This window comes from Engraulis encrasicolus, chromosome 5 (genome assembly GCF_034702125.1).
Source record: "Engraulis encrasicolus isolate BLACKSEA-1 chromosome 5, IST_EnEncr_1.0, whole genome shotgun sequence".
NCBI lineage: Eukaryota > Metazoa > Chordata > Actinopteri > Clupeiformes > Engraulidae > Engraulis > Engraulis encrasicolus.
The window spans coordinates 2,714,254-2,735,235 of NC_085861.1; positions in this window are offsets into that span (position 1 = coordinate 2,714,254).

The window sequence follows — 20,982 nt, forward strand, 5'->3', positions numbered from 1 at the left end:
AAATTAATATCTAGATTTATTTGGGAGGGCAAAAGACCTAGAGTGCGCTTTACCACTCTTCAATTGCCCAAGTTCAGGGGGGGACTGGCACTTCCAAACTTAAGAGAGTATTTTACTGCAGCTCAATAGTGCAGCCGTCCACTATTGAATTGGTGCTGTACTAACTTTGTTGCTCATTGGAAAGATATAGAAACAAATATTTACACATGCCCTATTCAAATGTTTATTGGTGAGAAGGCGCTCCCCCTCCAAGTTAGGCAAGAGATCCAATAACATTGTTTACTTTAAATACATGGCACTCTGTCGTAAAACGCTTAAAATTTGATGATGGGCTAGGGCTTTTAAAATGGATTGCACATGACAAGAAATTTACTCCAGGATCCATCGACACAACGTACAAATACTGGGTAGACAAAGGTATAACTGCAATGTGTACCATTACAAAGGAGGGGAATATGGGTAGCTTTCAAGAAATTAAAGACGTATTTGGTCTAGCAAATGCAGACCTATTTAGGTATCTGCAAGTGAGGGACTACTACCTAAAAGAGATTAAAAAAGATGAGGTGCATCCCCTCATTAACATGTTTGTAACATCTTACCAGAGATTTACCCCCAAAGCAATCTCAAAACTATATCTATGTATATTGGGAAGTGGGAAGCACTCCACAATATACGTCAAATCTAAATGGGTAAAAGAAATGGAGGAGGAAATTCTAGATGAGACCTGGTTTGATATGTGGAGAAATCATCAAACTACAACACAATCACATAAATGGAGGGAATTTGCTTGGAAAAATCAGATCCGCTTTTTTATCACTCCCCAAATAACAAGCAAACAGACCTCGCAGCAACTACAATGCTGGAGAAAATGCGGAGAAATGGCACCACATCACACACACATTTTTTGGAGTTGCAAGACACTAGAACCATTTTGGTGTCAAGTACATGAGGTCTTGTGTGGGGTTTTGGGTTACAATGTCCCTTTTACTTGCAAGATTCTTTATCTTGGGCACTTGGGAGAATCTGTATCTTTTGAATACCAATATTTGGTTAAAATACTTCTCATTGCAAGCAAAGGTGCCAGTAATGATGTATATTAACCACAAGCACTGTTTGTATGCACTCTGCCTGATGAAGGTCTAAGGACCGAAAACTTGCAAGTGAAGTAAAGCTTCTTTGCACAAAAAAAGACCTGAAGTGTACGGTTCTCCTTTTCATACAGAAATGTCTACTGAATCCTGCACCTTCTAAACAGATGAGCGGTGGCCTATCACAACTGAATGATGATTTTAAAATTTGACCCTGATTAATCTTGAAATATGCCTGTATTTTTAAAAAATCCATTGATATAATTCCATACTGATTCAGCTTTCCAAATATTTCAGTGATTGTTGATGATTTAATCCCTCAAACAGACTAGCATATTTTATATGACCTTATATGGTATTTTCTTTAAAGACGTTTTAAGAAGTTAGAAACAAGTTGTTGCACCATATTGGTTCAGGGAACACAATTGGTATTAACCTCCTCAGAGTTTAGATCTCAATCTCATTCAGATTCTTGAGGTTGGTTGGAGAAGGCTTTACATAGTGTTCAAATTCTACCATCATACAATACCTTGGTAAAAACGTAAAGCAACACTAGATGGAAAAAGTCCAGATATTGCAGATTGAGTGTGACCTTATAATATGCACCATATGCATTTTTTGGAAGATGAGGTCCCACAACTTTCAAGCCAGAAGTGAGCTTATTCCTGGTAATGAATGGCCATTTTATTGCTAGAACCTCATCTCCATGACATACTGCTGTATGTATGTGCTACTGTATGCCTTCAGGATTAATAATTATATACTCTACTCAACAGTACACAGTGTATCTTTCAGAATTTTGAGTAGGCTTTCCTCTGGGTTACAGTGACTGCAGATGGCAGAAGGTGTTGAATGGTAATCTGCCGTCTCCCACTTCTATGTCTCTAACGGTCAGATCCACAAGGTATGTACAGAATGTACGGGTGACACCTGGGGTGCAAATCATTGTAGGATCACCGGATTACTTGTGTGTGTGTGAGAGAGAGAGGATGTATGTCGTTGCGAAGTATACAGTGTGCTTTTCAGCATTTTGATTGTAGCCAAAAAATAAGTTTCCGAGCCTATTGATTATCAACTAGAGGTGAAGTCTAGTTTTTTGGGGGTTTTTTTTTGCTGTGGAATCAGTATACTGCTTAAAACATACCCCACCTTCTCTAGGTCCCCTGGATGTAACTTTGTATTACAAATGTAGTTTTTGAAATTCCATTACAAAATATGTCATAGGTCATGTAATGCTGTATAAAATTACAATTACATCGGGGCCGGATAATGGACCTCGAGACATAGGTTCCCCACCCTTATCTAGGACATTGCTTCCAGCTTACCTTGTACTTCTTCTTAACCCTTTAACGCATAACATGGGTCTAAATAGACCCGGCTGAGTTTAACATTTCTATATCTTTGTAAGAATACAATTTTCTTACTCAGCACTCCATGAATTCCTCAATTGACTTGTTTTTGTCCCTTAGATGACTTAATTTATTTTTATGCATCATAACTTTTTGCGTGAAAACACTTTTTTGGTTACTACCCCTTTAACGCATAACATGGGTCTAAAAAGACCCGCATTCATTTCCTATGTAATTTCATCACAAGCTTAATGTCTCGTAGCCATATTGAAAAAGGATTTTGACTCTTTTACTAAAAGTCCAACTTTTTATCATTTATGGAGTATTAACTCCTAACATCAATACTTATTTTACATTCTTGATGGTTATTATTTGATATAGAAGTCATTTTATATAACTATATGATATTTAGACACATGGGTCTAAATAGACCCGCATTCATTTCCTATGTAATTTCATCACAAGTTTAATGTCTCTTAGCCATATTGAGAAAGGATTTTTATTCTTTTACTAAAAATTCAACTTTTTGTCATTTATGGAGTATTAACTCCCAACATTAATACTTAATTCAAATACTTTATGGTTATTCTTTGAAATAGACATCTTTTTATACAATTATATGATATTTACACACATGGGTCAAAAATGATCCGCATTCATTTTTTATATACACTGTGTGCAGAATTATTAGGCATTATTAGGTTTTTTGACCATATTGTCTTTTTTATGCTTATTTTCCAACAGGAATCTATATGAACTTGAAAACCTATCGGATTTAAGCATTCCAGGCCATGCATATTTGTATAAAAATATGGGGCTGTGGTCGAAGGTGCCCAACACCTTATATCAGGTGTGCATAATTATTAGGCAACTTTGTTGTCTTCTTGGAAAATGGGCCACAAAATAGATCTAACAAACTCTGAAAAGTCGATTAACAATTTTGAAGTCTTCTAGAGGGATGTGGCTGTCGTGAAATTGGCAAGACGTTGGTCACTTTACCACAGAATTATGAAATGCATCATTACAAAGTCATCAGTCTCGTAAGAAATGTCACTGCCAAAAATTGAGAAGAATTTAAGGTGGAACTACAAAAAAGTATTACCCTGCAGTCCTATAATATTACACAACAGAAACCTACACCGAGTGTCCAGAAGAACAGGGCATTGAGCACTCAGAGATATGGCCAAGGTAAGAAGGGATGACACTAGACAAGTTAATTAAGTCAAGACTGGGTCAAAAATACCTGGGGACAGAGTTTTCAAAGTTAGGCCTATTATGGACTTGGGAAAGTGACTCTTGACAGACAGGGTGGATGAGCCCATGGCTGGATCATTGAGAGGAAGACATTTGCATCTTTTGAAGACCATGGTATTTATGCTGTACTTTGCTGGCATTTGAGTGGAACTCAGGAACTCATGTAAGTGTGCACATTGCTGATCTAGCCATAGACTCATCTACCTGGTCCATTAACAGTCACCTTCACTAGTTCATAAAACCATTGAAAAAACTGTCTAAAGACATTTCTTGACCCAGTCTTGACTTAAGTTTCTTGTTGAGTGGTCTTCAGGTTTCAGCCTGTTTTACCTTGGTCATGTCTCTGAGTGCTGAATACAATGTTCTTGTGGACACTCAATGTAGGTTTCAGTTCTGGAATATAACAGCACTGCAGGTAATAGTTTTGTGGTAGTTTCATCTTCAATTCTTCTCAATCTGGCAGTGACTTTGTGAGCTCATGTCATGTGACACTGATGGCTTTGTAACAGTGCTTTAGACGGATGTGACCAATATTTCAAGACAGCCACACCCCTCTGGAAGACATCAAAATTGTTTATAGTATTTTTTTGAGTTTTTTAGATGTCTTTTGTGGCATATTTTCCCATAGGATGCTCAGAAATACATTGGAAATGAATGCGGGTCTTTTTAGACCCATGTTATGCGTTAGTGTGAGTCCAATGGCTTATGCATTAAAGGGTTAAGGTTCTCCCACTTCTTTGAGGTCTGCTGGGAGGTTACCTTACCCTGGAGGCCAAGATCCTTGATCAGCGTCCTGGATTACATTGACAGATAACGCATAAAGGAGGAGTCACTTTAACATCCAACAATGATCACGAACATGCAGTCATGCACATCTAAACCGTTTACCCCCAAAAGTTGTTTATCGCAATAACACCACTATTATGATAACGTAGACGGGATCATTAACAATCCAAAACACTGAGAAGAAACCATAGTTGTTTCGCACAAGCTTTGGACTTGAGGAACTGCTGCTCATTCTCGTCCCGAAAGCGAATCAGCCGCCGCGTTTCTTCTGGAGTCCCTGTAAAGCATAAGGGAATTGTTATGTAGGCATATTCCTTTAATCTGTCACCGACGCGTAGTTCTACTGGATCAGGTGGCGCCGTGAACTGTTATTACAGTCAGACCTAAACAACCGTGCAGGTCAGCGACAACCTTGTATTATTTCTATGAGCGACAACAACAACCCAACTGTTGCCATTGAGATATTTGTTGGCCATAGGCCTACTGATTCAATCCTACGGGACATGGGAACAGTCAGCAGAATAACACATTCAAAATGCAGACCGTTCAACCAAACGGAGTAGGCTATTTGGATAGCCTAATCTTTGGTTCAACAAGTTCTAATCATCACTGGAGTTAGGCCTACATTGCCTACAACACCTGTTGCACGATTAACTTTTTCCTCACCAGCCAGTGGATCTTCCTTACCAAACACACAATCAGTGGTGAAAGTGGGTAATTTGGTGCTTTAATCCAGTCAAACTGACATTTCACTAGCAAATTGGCTGGTTGGTGTTTACAATTTTAGAGCACTGCTAATAGACTCACGTTTTCCATTTGCGTTTTACGGGGGAAACAAACATAGCGACAATGTTAGCCTTTAGCCTACACAATGCAAAAAATACTTACATTTGTGTGATGCATTTCCTGCTGTTTCTGCCATTTTTAAAAGGAATCGCGCCATGTTTCTTCTTTTATGACAGCTGCCAGACTCAATTATTGCCGCCATCTACAGGATTGGTGTGTGAATGATCCGAAATCCGTCTCACCCTCCGTTTCAAGTCTGCCCCTGGATTATCTCCGTTTTAAGGGATTCAAAGCCGTTCCCCTACCCCTAAACATGAACGCGCAAAACGGACAGGTAGGGGCAAGGGGTAGGGCTAAGGGGTGAAATGGGATTCAGTCTTGGTCTGAGCAAGAGCATAACAATCCAAAATGGCATGGTTGACCCGCCTCCCTTAGTTAGCAAATGGTTATTTGCTCCCTGACAAAGTGGGAGGAGTTCCTGTTTTTTTCAGGAGCTCAGAATCGTGTTTGTATTGTTCTTGGCCAGACTAGAGGCAACGCTGAAGGTGTGGCATCACTACATGACATTAGAAACGTGAAGATCTTGCTTCAACCCAATCACATGACATATTAACATGAAGAGATGGCTTCAACCCAACTGCATGACATGTTAGAAATGTGAAATTCAACCCAACTACATGACATACTGTATTAGAAAAGTGAAGAGGTGGCTTCAACCCAACTACAAACCCCAACTCCGGTGAAGTTGGGACGTTTGTTAAACTGTGAATAAAATAAAAAAACTATCATTTTCAACACATTCAATACATTCATTAGATGGAGAACAGTGAAAAGACAACATATTAAGTGTTAAAACTGAGAAAAAATATTTCTAATTTGGTAACTGCAACACGTCTCAAATAAGATCAGTGAAAAGTAATGAACATCCAAATAAAATAAAACAACAAAGAAGAACATTTCAAAATGAATCATACTGATGGACAATATGCGTGTCCAGGTATAAGACCATCACAGAGAGGCTGAGTCACTCAGAATTAAAGATGCAGAGGGAATAATTACCATAGTTATTACAGACATTTTTGAATTCCCTTTGATTTACCATGATTGAGTTTATATAAGACATATTTTTGTCATTAAAATCATTGTATAGGTTCATGACATCATGAAATATATATTGGCTGTAGTCTCACTCTAGCACTCCAAGAATTACAGCTATTGAAAATTGACCATATTAAGAATGCTTCATGTGTGCAAATGATAGAGGGGTTTAACATTCTCCTATGCACCCGAGCTCACTTGAAATAGACCCAGAAGACATGGGAAACTGTCCTTTGCTTACAGAAGTCAACAGAAGTGGCACAAGTCAATTCTTTTTGAAAATAATAGAGTCTTGCACATCCTGTGCTACAGTGAAAATGGACCATCCAACTTGTGTTAGTGCTAACTTCAAAAGTCAGCCTCCATGATGGCATGGGGGTGCAGTAGTGCATTGGTTAAGTTGTTCTCACTCATCTGTAGAGTTAAATACAGTGCTGAATGATATAAATGGGTTTTAAACAGCATGAAAAGCCACTCATGCATTATATTTTGAAGGGAGATCTTCAATTACTGCCACATAGTAAGGACAAATTGCATTCTGTGTTCTAACAGTTACACTCCATCATTAGGACCAGCAGGTGATAAAATCGAAGGCTTTTGGTCAAGACCTGTCACACTGTAAGCACTACAGAAAGGAAAAGATTGCAAAACATGACTAGGAATACACTCACCATTTAAGCTGGCGAAATCATGTCCAATAAAATCATCTCATCAGTTGATATATTTAACTGTTAAGTGCTGTCTTTTGTTTTGCTTTGACTCTTACTCGACATTTGCTCCCTTTTATTGTCCCCGTCCCAACTCTTTTGAGACGTGTTGTTTTTACATATTCATGAATATCCCCCAAAACAAAACATTGGTCAGTTTTGATGGCTGATATGTTTGCAGTATTTTGTTATTATTCACAATTTACCTTGTGTCCCAACTTCTATGGAGTTGGGGTTTGTACATGACATATTAGAAACGTGAAGAGCTGACTTCAACCCAGCTACATGACATATTAGAAACGTGAAGAGCTGGCTTCAACCCAACTACATGACATAACATTATTAACCTTGGTTGAAAAAAGTGCACTAAAAAAAGCACACTACATAGCAGGCTTAAGGGGGATTCATACTTGTCGTGACTGGCGCTACCCTCCTTCATACTTCACTCGCGACATCACTCGCGACCTCACTCGCGCCGTCACGTGACCCAAAATGACGTCACACGCCGTGGCGCGAGCTGCCGTGGCGCGACGTCGTGCACCCCACATTTTTTGTAACATGTCGTGCGCCACTAGCGACCATGCAGGTAGGCAGACAAAGCAGGAGTTGCGAAGAGAGGCTACAACTACTGTAGGCTACTACAGAATGGATCCTGCATCATTTTGAGGATAATAAAATGTCCTAGAGAGTTATTTTATCTTCTCTCTTAAATGTTGTTCAGTGAAACAATTGTTTACTTTGTTCAGAAGCACGTTGTGTTGGCGAACTATTTATAAATTCTGCCGCCAGAACAATGCCCTCACATGGTCTTGGAATGATCTGGCAATGTAGGCTATACAAAAATATATGTTTCAATGTGGTAAGTCACAAGTCAGACGTTCAGTAGCCCTACAGCAGCCCTGTTTGGCTTTCTATTTTATACATCCGTAGAACTCACGCTGCGAGTTGTGAAAGATACTGCCGTTTCTCTCATGAACAGCAGAGGGCACTTCCGACAATGCGAGCGAAAGCCTTCTGAAGTATGAATAGTCTGTCGCAAGTGATGACGTCATTAATGGTTCTCGCGCCACACGCGACAAAATGCGCACGTGAAGTATGCAGAGCCCTTTATTAAAAGTGCACGAAAAAAGCACACTACATAACAGGCATATTACAGTTTTTTTCGATTGGTTTGGCTAATTTCTCAAAATTGAGATGACATTCTCAAAACAACACGAACAAATCCAAACCAACTTGCAATTTCCCAAAACAGAATGGCATTTTTCATTGCTTTCATCAAATATCAAATGCTTAGTACAGATGGTGTAACTTCAATCTGCTCATTACCGTGCCGGGCCGCGGCAGCGTACCGTGATCATTACACCCTGTGGCCATTCGGAATGCGGGGGGCAGTATAGCACCGCTTTTGCAGAGCAGCGTCTGCCTGTGTCTGTGGTCTGTTTGTGCTTCCGTCCTTGCCCGTCCCCCAGTTTTAGTAGTAGTAGAAATACAGTCAGCAAATTGCATGTTTTATTTAGCATTGGGCATTTGATAGGGCATTTGATAATAACACAAGTGTGAGCCCTAAACAAGACCACAATGTGAATTTAAACTCGACTTTTTTTCTGTCTTGCATTCGCCGTCTCCCAATCCGTCCCTAACTTATTTCGTCACTATTCAAGCCAGGAACGGGTATCCTCAGGATACAGAGTTTGCATGCCTACTACAATTTGAACCGGTAAAGACAATTAAAACCGAGTCAATCAGACAGAAACACCATTGTAATTAAGTGTGCCCCGTAACGCCAGCATGAGAGAGATCGAATTTTAAATTTGGCGAGGACATTGTGTTGCACGTAACATTGGGCATTTGATAATAACAGAAGTGTGCGCCCTAAACAAGACCACCATGTGAATTTAAACTCGACTTTTTTCTGTCTTTCATTCACCGTCTCCCAATCCGTCCCTAACTTATTTCGGCATTATTCAAGTCAGGAACGGGTAGGCTATCCTCAGGAGTTTGCATACCTACAATTTGAACCGGTAAAGACAATTAAAACCGACTCAATCAGACAGGAACACCATTGTAATTAAGTGTGTCCCGTAACGCCAGCATGAGAGAGATCGAATTTTAAATTTGGCGACGACATTGTGTTGCACGTAACATTGGACATTTGATAATAACACACGCGTGAGCCCTAAACAATACCGCCAGTCGACGGTGTTTTGTTTCATGCCAGGAACGGATTGTGAACACTTATGACTGCTTCTTTGGAGGCTGGATAACCTGTCACACCACGACGTGTCACAAAAGGCTGTGCACTGCCTTTTCTTTTTTTAAAACACAGCAGTCGTATTGTCACGGGGGTGACAAACTTGGACTAACTGTTATTCTCACTGATTGCAAATGTTTGCAGGTGCCAATGGGAAGAGGGAGAAAGGTGATTGGGTGTACGGGGTGGGTATGGGCTTTTTGAATGCAGGTGGCAAGATGGCGAGGAGGATCCGGAGGAGGACGAGACGCACAGCTACCGCACGAGAGAAGGGTCGGAGAGACTCCCGCGGCCGGGGGGCAGCCTTGGGAGGGGGGTGAGCTGCACGCCGGTATCCGGATGGGGCCAGGAGAAGATGGGGCACGCGTTCGGTCCTTTGGACGACACAAGCAACAGACGACTACGAATGGCGCGGACGGCATATTGCCTGAACGAGGTTTGCGGCCAGAGTCACGAAGAGGTTGCGTTGGAAAGCTGGTGGTGGAGGACGCTCACCACCGAAGTTAAGTGCCACGCCTGGTCACCATAGCCTTCACCTTGAAGCCTCCTCCCCGCTGTGTGCGCTGCCCCTGGCCCGCTCTGTCTGTCACTCACTCACTCTCTCACTCCCGGACCCAGCGAATGCACGATCGGAAAAGACTTTTTGCGCAGCGAGAATGGCCACCCCTACACCATCGTTTTATGTGTGCTGTGTTGGTTGCTGTGCTGCTCACGTGTGCTCCTTTAAATAAGTAGCTTAGTTACTCGTGCTGTGTAGGCCTATTTTATTCACAATTGGTGATGGGAGTTAGCATCCCCCTGTGCGTTATTCATACGAATTCAGAGACTGGAAGCCTGTTTACCCTTCTCCTATCTCCACCAGCTGATCCGCCTCCGCGTGCCCAGACGAGCCAGGTGGCCCCGCCCAACCTGTCGGAGGCTACGATGCGCACGGACCGAGTGAGAGGTTTGAGGTGCTGATCAGAGACATTGGACCATTAAGGACCCCGCGGACAGAGAACTGGTTACACATCCACACACACGCGCACACACACACATGCATACAGAACTATGTCTCCAAATAGAAAATAAATACTTGATTTAAATGACTTTGTTGTCTTGGTGTTTCCTGATGTGTACAATGCTCCTCGGGGTAGTTGGTATTAAGTGGGGGTGCCGCTGTCAAACGCGCACCCCCCACCTGTGACAGTATGATAAGTGTTAAGATAAGTGTGAAATTCTTTTTTTTTTTTTTGCTTAGGCCTATTTTTTTTGGCAAACGAATTCATTAATAGGCCTAATTACTTCTATTGTTAAGGCGGCTACAGAGTATAATTTGTTTTCATTATTTCATAATTTTTGTTGGTGGTAAGCCTATATAGGCTACTATATAGGCTATTTTTAATTAGGCTATTTGAATGATTCAACCAACCGCCCGAATTTAATTAAAATATTTGGCTATAGGCTACTTTCGATTCGATTGTGTGTGCTCTTCTTAAAACCTGATTTTAATATGACTAAACAAGTGCGTCCAATGCGAATACTCCCTCTTGTGTTGTTGGAGAGAGAGAGAGCTCTTTGTGTGCGTGTGGGGGTTTAATCACCCCCTCCCCCACAGACAAACATTCACTCCGTCACACAGTTGAAGACTGTAGTTAGTTGACATCTATGTAAGCGCCCCTCCAAGCGTCTGCCTGTGTTTGTGCTTCCGTGCTTGTCCATCCCCCAGTTTTAGTAGTAGTAGAAATACAGTCAGCAAATTGCATGTTTTATTTAGCATTGGGCATTTGATAGGGCATTTGATAATAACACAAGTGTGAGCCCTAAACAAGACCACCATGTGAATTTAAACTCGACTTTTTTCTGTCTTTCATTCACCATCTCCCAATCCAGTTTGCATAGGCCTACCTACAATTAAATAAAATAAAAAAGACGGGTTTTTTTTAATTATTATTATTATTATTAGTGCTTGTGGACACTTGTGAACTATGACTCCTTCTTCGGAGGCTGGATAACCTGTCACACCACGAGCTCTTTTGTGTGCGTGTAGGGGTTTAATCACCCCCTCCCCCACAGACAAACATTCATAGCGTGGCATTTGATAGGGCATTTGATAATAACACAAGTGTGAGCCCTAAACAAGACCACCATGTGAATTTAAACTCGACTTTTTTCTGTCTTTCATTCACCATCTCCCAATCCAGTTTGCATAGGCCTACCTACAATTAAATAAAATAAAAAAGACGGGTTTTTTTAATTATTATTATTATTATTAGTGCTTGTGGACACTTGTGAACTATGACTCCTTCTTCGGAGGCTGGATAACCTGTCACACCACGAGCTCTTTTGTGTGCGTGTAGGGGTTTAATCACCCCCTCCCCCACAGACAAACATTCATAGCGTGGACTCATGGGCCAACCAGGTAAGAAATTAACAACAAAATAAATGAATAGCCTAAATAAATAAATTGGCCTAATACACAATGCAGTAGGCCCTATTGGTCAAATATTTACTACTGTATTCTTGCAGATTTGTTCCCATGACTCGGGAAAAGAACAAAGACATGCGTCTCCGTCAAGCACAGGAATGGAAGGCTGTTGGTGAAAAGTTTGACTATGTTCTTTTCACGGATGAGTCAACGGTGTCATTGGAACAGTTTGCGTTGCGATGCTGGAGGAAGAAGGGCTGTCCAGGTGTGAGTAAACATCGGGTGAAGCATCCGTATAAACTGCACGTCTGGGGCGGAATTTCACGGTGTGGTCCGGGCCCACTTGTTATTTTCCACGGTGAGCGATGAATTGAAAGGACATTCCAGCGAGGACTGATACCTATGCAATACGAAATGTTAACATATTTCCCTATCTTGTCTTACAGGTATTATGGACAAACAGTTTTTCGGGGAGCACATTATCCAGAAGACTGTGGGTCCATATTTGCGGGAGGATTTCCTCATGCCAACACACAGGTTTTTCCAAGGTAGGCTATCACGTTTAGTCAATATTAGGCCTATGTTCCATTTTTGTCCTTGCCATGCTGATTAAATTAACTTGAATTGACATTTTTAAACCACCAGACAACGATCCCAAACACACTGCAAAGACAGTCAGAGCCATCATTCAGATGGAAGGGATCAATTGGGTACCGACACCTGCAGAGTAAGTTGGTTATTACAAGTTGACTATAGCGTAAGAAAAAAAAATGCAATTGCGTGGAATTGACTGACATCCCTCCCTGACGTGCACTTTCCTCTATTTTCTTAGATCGCCGGATCTGAACCCAATTGAGTTAGTCTGGGCTGAGATGAAAAATTACATTCGTAAGGAGGCCAAACCAAAGGACAAAGCCGGACTGATAACGGCGATTCGGACATTTTGGACGTCCAAGCTCACACGGGAGCGCTGCAATAGGTAAGCTGTAGGCCAGTGTTTCCCAACCTTTTGTGTCTTATGTACTGTGGTGTCTCCTAAACCTCTTTGTTGTGCTATGACTACCCCCTAATTCATGTTCTATATCGCTTTCTCTGTCCTGGTGTGACTGCTCCATTTGTTATAATAATAACATCTTTCCAAGTACCCCCTTCGCAGACACAGAATAGCCTAAAGACTACTTACAACGCACTACTTCTGTTACAGGTACATTGATCACCTGGATACAGTCATCGACCAAATCATCGATCTAGGTGGTGAGCCCACTGGTAGGTGAAGGGAAACAGCGCACTACTGCACAAACAACAGGCCGAGTCGCAGGAGACACAGCGAAAGGGACGGAACGCAATTCTGGTTAAGCCGGGCAGAAAGGATGTTTTCTGCTGTCTTTATCTGCAGTGTAGCCTACATTAGGCAACTTGTAAGTGTAGGCATTGTCTACTAAAACTCTGTAGGCCTACTTGTGAAATAAATTTACACTCTTGCTGAAATTTCAAGTTTAGCCTACGTTTATTTGTTTATACACAGAATTAAAAATCAATACAATAAAAACAATATGAGGTAATAAAACATTGTCATAAGATGGTGCGGAGAACCAGGTAAAGACCACAAATGCCCAGACGCTAACCAGACATGGATACCAAATTATTTCTATTTATTTATTATATTTTTAGGCTTAAACATATGTTAGCCTACTAAATATTGAAAGAAGGAAAAGAAAAGACAGACACGTCGAGGCTACTGGTCGTAGCCTATTACAGCAAATCGAACATGCGCTTTATGCACACATAGCAATAAAGTAGTAAAAGGAATTCAACTTCGGAGCGCAGTGGGTTTCGTGGGTCCGGGGGGATGGTGATGGCACGTTTGGTGTCTTTCCACCACCCCTGCACGGAGAGTGCATGGATGGAAAGCATATCCATAAAGCATCTGCATTCCTTCTGGAAGAATTAGGCTACAAAGAGCTGCATGGTTACACTTTCAGTAGGCTATTATTTCCATAAAGGAATCGAATAATTGTCATAACAAATGTTGCGGTTTTTACCAAACGAAAAAAGTATCCACATCCAGAAAACAAGTTTGAAGTTGCAATATTAGACGTTTCAAATCTTGCTATGCGAGAATCGGTATAGGGGCTTGTGGCTACACTCAATTTAGGTCTACACATACAGTAGAGCTTGCACATTAATGGCAATTCATCCGATCATCATTAAAAAAAGAAAAGAAAATTCATTAGGCTATTTATTCTTTTTATGACTCTTCCTACTTCCTGGAGGTGTTCTCACACAATTGAATTAGGCATGTCGTTATCCGCTGAATCGGTGCGTGCTGGTGAATATGAGCATATTAATATGCCGTCAACATCGTCTAAAATATTCCATATGGTAATAAATGTTGCCACATTTGCGCTTCTTCACCACTCTGTGCTATGTTTATCTGATATGAACAAGAGAGAGAGAGAGAGAGTGAGAGAGAGAAAGAGAGAGAGTGTGTGTGTGTGTATGTGTACAGTATGTGTGCGCGCCCGTGTGTGCGCGTGAGTGAATGTGTATTGAGAGAGAAAGAGAGAGAGAGAGATATCATATATCACTGATTCTTGAAAGTTTGGCAAAAACATGTCCCTGCAGTAAAATATTAATTCTGTTGAAAATCAACTAAATTTTCACAAACAAAATGAACCCAGGTAATGGCCAAGGGGTCTGTCACACGAATACACAGTTGTTTGAAATATTTAAGTGTAATTTTATTACTTTTCATGGCTATAAACCTGTCCACACCCTGTAAAAACGCCTGTCCCAAGGACTGGCATCATCATTTCAATTGACTTAAAATACAAAAATCACTAACAGAATTGAACAATATCACCATGATGTGGAGGACCATATTAAAGTGGTTCTACAGATGTGCACATAGTGGATGTAAAACAATATTTACTATTATTTACTGATTGCTCAAAATGTGTCCAGCATATTGGTCACCACCGTCAGATTTTTTCTAAAAGACAATAAAATCAGGTATGCACAAGGTAATTTTCATTATTGAGGACCCCTTTTCAAACCTTCAGCTCTACTGCCTACTTCACCATCACTGAAGCTCCTGTAAGTTTATTATTTTGTCCTCAATTTGTTAATTTGTTTGGACACTGGTACTGTCCCAACCATAAACTGTCAACACCGTCGGGGGTTTTAATAGTATTGTATTACATTAATGTTAATAAATATAATTTTTTTCAGAAAAGGTATGAAGCACCCAAGAAACAGAGCGAAAATGAAATGGCTAATGTGAACAAACAATGCATAATATTTAAAAGAGTGTTTTTTTGTCTCACACCGTCAGATGTCACCACCGTCAGATTTTGTTCTGCTCATCATGTTGTTCCATATTTTACTAAATTGTGCTGGTTAATGAAACATTACTAGGCATGTTAGTAATAATTGTGATCTAAAATGATACTCTAGCCACCACTGAGGTGCATTTGGAGGTTTTTTTGTCAGAAAACCTGACGGTGGTGACATCTGATGGAGTTCACCAAAAAACACATGTTTTACGTGTTTTTGACATGTTTTAAGAATATGCATACAATAAGTGTCTACAGTTATGTTGAATTGTTAAAGTAATTCACTTTAATACAGTAAACATGTGTTTTTACTTCTAATTCTGTCTGCCGCTGTTGACAAAACAAGAAAGAGCCCATTTTATGAAAAATGTTAAACATGGGGAGCTTGGCCAATGCATTCACTGCACAGCTAAGACCTACATCTATGATAATACACCTCTATATTTTGGATTTGAACAACTTAAAAGCTGTTTTTACCACATTTTCAACAACCAGTGGCTTACTTCCTAGATAATCTAACTAATGAAATAAAAAGACATGCTCATACTGTGCACACACAAAAATAAAGTGTTTATGCAAGATGCCATTGACTTGAGAGGGCTATTTATTTTGCTAAATGCAGGTACTAATTAGGCCACTTTCACCACTCTCAGATTACTGTCACCACCGTCAGTTCTTAAGTCACCACCGTAAGAAGGAGTTTTGGACATTTTAAAGGAATGTGCTTACAACATTTTCCTTAGGAGTTGTTGAAATATCAAAGTAATAGCCAATTTAAGCCTACACGAATATTTGTGAAATTACAAAAAATTGTTTGTTGTATTTAGGCGTTAAGTAAGCATCGTTTGACGGTACATATTTTAAAATTAGAACACATGAAACAGTATTAAAATAGAACAAAAGTGAATTTTCAACATTTAAAGGCATATGTGTGAACCAAAAAATACACATAATCACTTAAAAACTCCAGATACATATGCAACCAAATCAATACAATTTTAATAACTTTTAATTGTGTCTGACGGTGTTGACAAAAAACAAGCTATGGTCGGAGAAAAGCCTGATTTCTGAAAAAAATACATAATGGGGAGATTGGCCTTGTGCATTTCTGAAAAGCCAAGACCTTAGTCTGCAGGGATATACCATATAATTTTGTAATTCAATTTTGTTTTTTTCTGTCAACATTGCAACCTGTTTTAGCCACTTTCTCAAGAATCAGTGATATATATATATATATACAGTTTTTTTAAAATCCTTCTGGATTATGGGTTTTTGGGTCATTGATCTCTCAATACAAACCTGAACATGCGCTACCAAGTACAGCAAGCGCTCCCAAGTGCCACCCGGCGGTTGTTTGGGTACACTGCAGCTAGGCCCGGTACGTACCGAGGTGGATGATGTGGCATTACCTCGGTAAAGGGTGTGCATTGTAGGGGGACCGACTGTACATGTCTCAAATGTTTAGTACATCTCTGCAGATGGCTATGTACAGGTACCCTACAGTTGACACATTGATTATACATTTAGCACATTTTTCAAATGAATTGATCTTGCTTATCTAAATGAATTAGACAATTTTCAGTGAAATGGTTGCCCTCTCCAAAATATGTCAGCATGATTTCATTGTGTAAGAAATCAAATGCAAAGTAGTCTACACAATTGTCAAAATAGTTGAGGACATAATATTTTAAGAATTTCATAAAACAGTAAATTCTCGACAGTGTGCAACAGGCCAGATGATATTGTAACTTTACTAGTTTGTAGAAAATAGTTTTACAACCGTGTATATACAGTTTCCTCTGTTATTTGGCTAATTTCTTGACATTTTTCCAAATGGCATTCTGTTTTGAACAATTGCTAGTTGTTTTGGGACTTGTCCATGTTATTTTGAGAATGTTATCTCTTTTTTGAGAAATGAGCCAAACCCCTGAGAAACATGTAATATATTGGCATTACTTTCTGTATATGAATTCACAGTAAAGAAAGTTACAAATAAATGTCCTTGGTAAATTGTGATCTAATGTAATGTGTTGTGTGCTCTTTCCTCCAGTGCCTGGTGTGTGTTGTCTTGTGTGTGTTTGTACTTTTGTTTCTGTGCATCTAACCATTTTGACTTGTAGTGCTTACACAATGGCAAAGGGACAATGTATTTTGGGGGTACTGATGATATATGTGGGGAAGGAATTTAGTTTTGACACACGGGTAAAGTGTTTTTGGAGTGATATGAGGAAGTGATGAGGATCCATGTAGTAATGCTGAACCATCCAGTTAATTTTTGACAGAAGGACTAAATTAATGCAAATGAGCCAAGGCAATTGAGAAGGATCTATGCCATTTTTATGACACTGACTATTTATGTGGGAGAAGGGTTAGTGCTGATGCGAGAATGAGCTGTTTTGGGAGGTATGACATTTTGCTAGTTATCTGAACTGTTGTGCAGAAGTGTAAGAATGTTTGGCCAAATGACCCAATGGTTATAGGAATGTCATCTCAGTTTCAAGAAATTACCCAAACCAATCGAGAAAAACTGTAATAGTGCACTAAAAAAAGCACACTACATAGCAGGCATAATAATAGTGCACTATTAAAGCACACTACATAGCAGGCATAATAATAGTGCACTAAAAAAAGCACACCACATAACAGGCATAATAATAATAGACATCACCACTTAATAACAGATATTGTCAGTTTTTCTTCAACCAAGCACACTATATAGAACAACAGACATGATAACAAACATCACATCACACATACTTTAATCTGATTTCCTCAGTGGAAGTAAATTCTTAGTAAATATGTAAAAACAGTAAACTCAGTAAACCCGCTACACGATGTGAGAGGGACAGGAGATAAGGCCACACTATATACAGCAACAGACATAATAACAAACATCTCATCACACATGACTCAATTTCCTCAATGGAACTCAATTCTTACAATAAGAGCACGACCAACTCTACACTCAATACACAGGTAAGAAAACGCTACACGACGTGAGAGGGACAGGAGATGAGGCCACAGGACACCATTTTGTTTCAAAGTAAACAACATTCAGCCATCTTGGCAGACTAAGAGACGTGAGGACAGCCTCTAATACAGGATGGTAACAAGGGAAAATAATTACCAAAAATAATTACAAATATGTAAATATGTTGCTGGTTTGGATTATTGATGAGTTGGGCTTTCTTTTTTAAGTACGTATGAGGGAGAATCAGGTATCCGACTTCACCGTCAAAAGACACATAATCCTCCACCGTGAATATATTTAGTTTGGTAACTATTATTAACGTATAGCAAACATCACACAGCAAAGAATTACTACAGTCACCCTCATGAATAATCCACATCTGCTTACAGTATTTCTCAATTGGTTTTGTACATTTCTCGAATCTCTCTCGCAATTTGCAAAACATGATATTCATTCTCAAAACAGCTTTAACAAATGGCAAAACATTGTGGATGACCTACAAAACCGAGTCTCTTGCTCAAAACCCAAGTTTTTGTGTCAATGAACGTATCAGTGCCAGCAGAATGGTTAGTCATTGTGTCATAGTGTAGTCCGTGTATGGACAAGCTAGTCAAATCGATTTGTCATGTTGTCAATTGAATAGTACACTCTTGAGGATCTTTTCTGAAGCAAAATGTTGTTTAGATTGGATGGGAAATGTTGTAAATTCGACTTTATATTACATTGATCAGATAAGATTGTCCTAGATATACATTTAGACTATGACCTATTTATTGATAGGTTTTCTCATTGCAAAATAGGAAAAATAGCAAACTCTGGTTGAGGTGTCAAAATGCGCCCTCTACCATCCCTTTTTACTTGTCTTGCAAGCCCATGTGAAAAAAAATCTAGAACTGTAAAGCAAAATAAATTTGAAACAATACACTGATACTGTATAAAGTGCACTTACTGTCTTGTGAAATTATAGGGAAATATTGTAATTTTGCGTGGAGCGTAATTATAAAGGCCATATGAGGCAAAGAGTAATATTAGAAAATTTAGAATTTTTTAGAAAACTGAGAAAATTTAGAATTTAGAAAAACTGTAAATGGAATGAAAAAGAGAATTAAAGGCGTCCTACCTTGATATCCAGTAGTAGGAAAACACACTCCGTCTGATGTGGCTGCTGCCCGTTTCAGAGTGACCTTTGCACTCCTGCAATAAAGTATATGATCATAGAGTGTACAGCACACCCTTAAAGGGACAGTGGATGTTTCAATCTGCAGTCTTACAGTATTTCTCAATTGGTTTTGTACATTTCTCACAACAGAATAATCATTCTCAGAACTTCTTGTTCAATTGTGACTTCCTGCTGTTATCTGTGCACATGGTAAAATACGTTTTTCATAGTTTTCAGCATTTAATAAATGCTTTCGTCCACCATGCAATGGTTGTGTACAATTCTCAGCTTTTTCGTACATTATCAATTGCTTTTGTCATATCACTCAAAAAGCTTTGTCACTGAATGCATGAAACTATCGCACCCCCCAAAACATTTAGGCCCTAGGTCATAGTTTAAGTCTTGACATGCAAAATGATTTACCAAGCTGTCATAATGTGATAAGCACTGTATAATTTCCATTGGACATTTGTCTATAAATGTGATCTGAATTGGTAAATTGCTTTGCAGGTAAATATTGACTCTCTCTAATCAAAGGCAGTATAAGGGATAGAGAAAACAGGCATACAATACAACAGTAGGCACTGTACTGCATTATATTACTCTTTGCCTCATGTGACCTTTATAATTACTAGAGATGCACCGGATCCTGATTTTTAGGATCCTGCCGGATACCGGATCCACTGCTTAAGATCCTGCCGGATCCGGAACCGGATACCGGATCCTACGAAAGGGTTGAAACACATAGCCAACTCGCACACGTGGGCCCTTTTTATTACATTGGCGCAAACTATTTTTAAAACTCATTGGCTTACTGCCACACTGCCTTCAACGGCCGCTTCCAAAGGGCTTTCACTCCATGCAGCAATTGGGGTTGTGAAAGATTGCCTGAAAAACCTAGGCTACGTAAAAAGTAGAGATACCCCAGATCCTGATTTTTAGGTAACTGCCGGATACCGGATCCACTGCTTAAGATCCTGCCGGATCCGGATAGTCCGAAAAACCCTATTATCCTGCCGGAACCGGAACCGGATCTTGGATCCTGTGCATCTCTAATAATTACGCTCCACGCAAAATTACAATATTTCCCTATAATTTCACAAGACAGTAAGTGCACTTTATACAGTATCAGTGTATTGTTTCAAATTTATTTGGCTTTACAGTTCTAGATTTTTTTTTCACATGGGCTTGCAAGACAAGTAAAAAGGGATGGTAGAGGACACATTTTGACACCTCAACCAGAGTTTGCTATTTTTCCTATTTTGCAACGAGAAATCCTATCAATAAATAGGTCATAATCTAAATGTATATCTAGGACAATCTTATCTGGTCAATGTAATATAAAGTCGAATTTACAACATTTCCCATCCAATCTAAACAACATCTTGCTTCAGAAAAGATCCTCAAGAGTGTACTATTCAATTGACACATGACAAATCGATTTGACTAGCTTGTCCATACACGGACTACACTATGACACAATGACTAACCATTCTGCTGGCACTGATATGTTCATTGACACAAAAACTGAGCAAGAGACTGGGTTTTGCAGGTCATCCACCGTGTTTTGCCATTTGTTAAAGCTGTTTTGAGAATGAATATTATGTTTTGCAAATTGCGAGAGAGATTCGAGAAATGTACAAAACCAATTGAGAAATACTGTAAGTAGGCTACATAAAGATAACATAGTATAAAACATTAAGGAGGCTACATAAAGATAACATAGTATAAAACATTAAGTGACAGAAAGCGAAAGTGAAAGCCCATTGGGAAACTCCAACTCCCATTGTC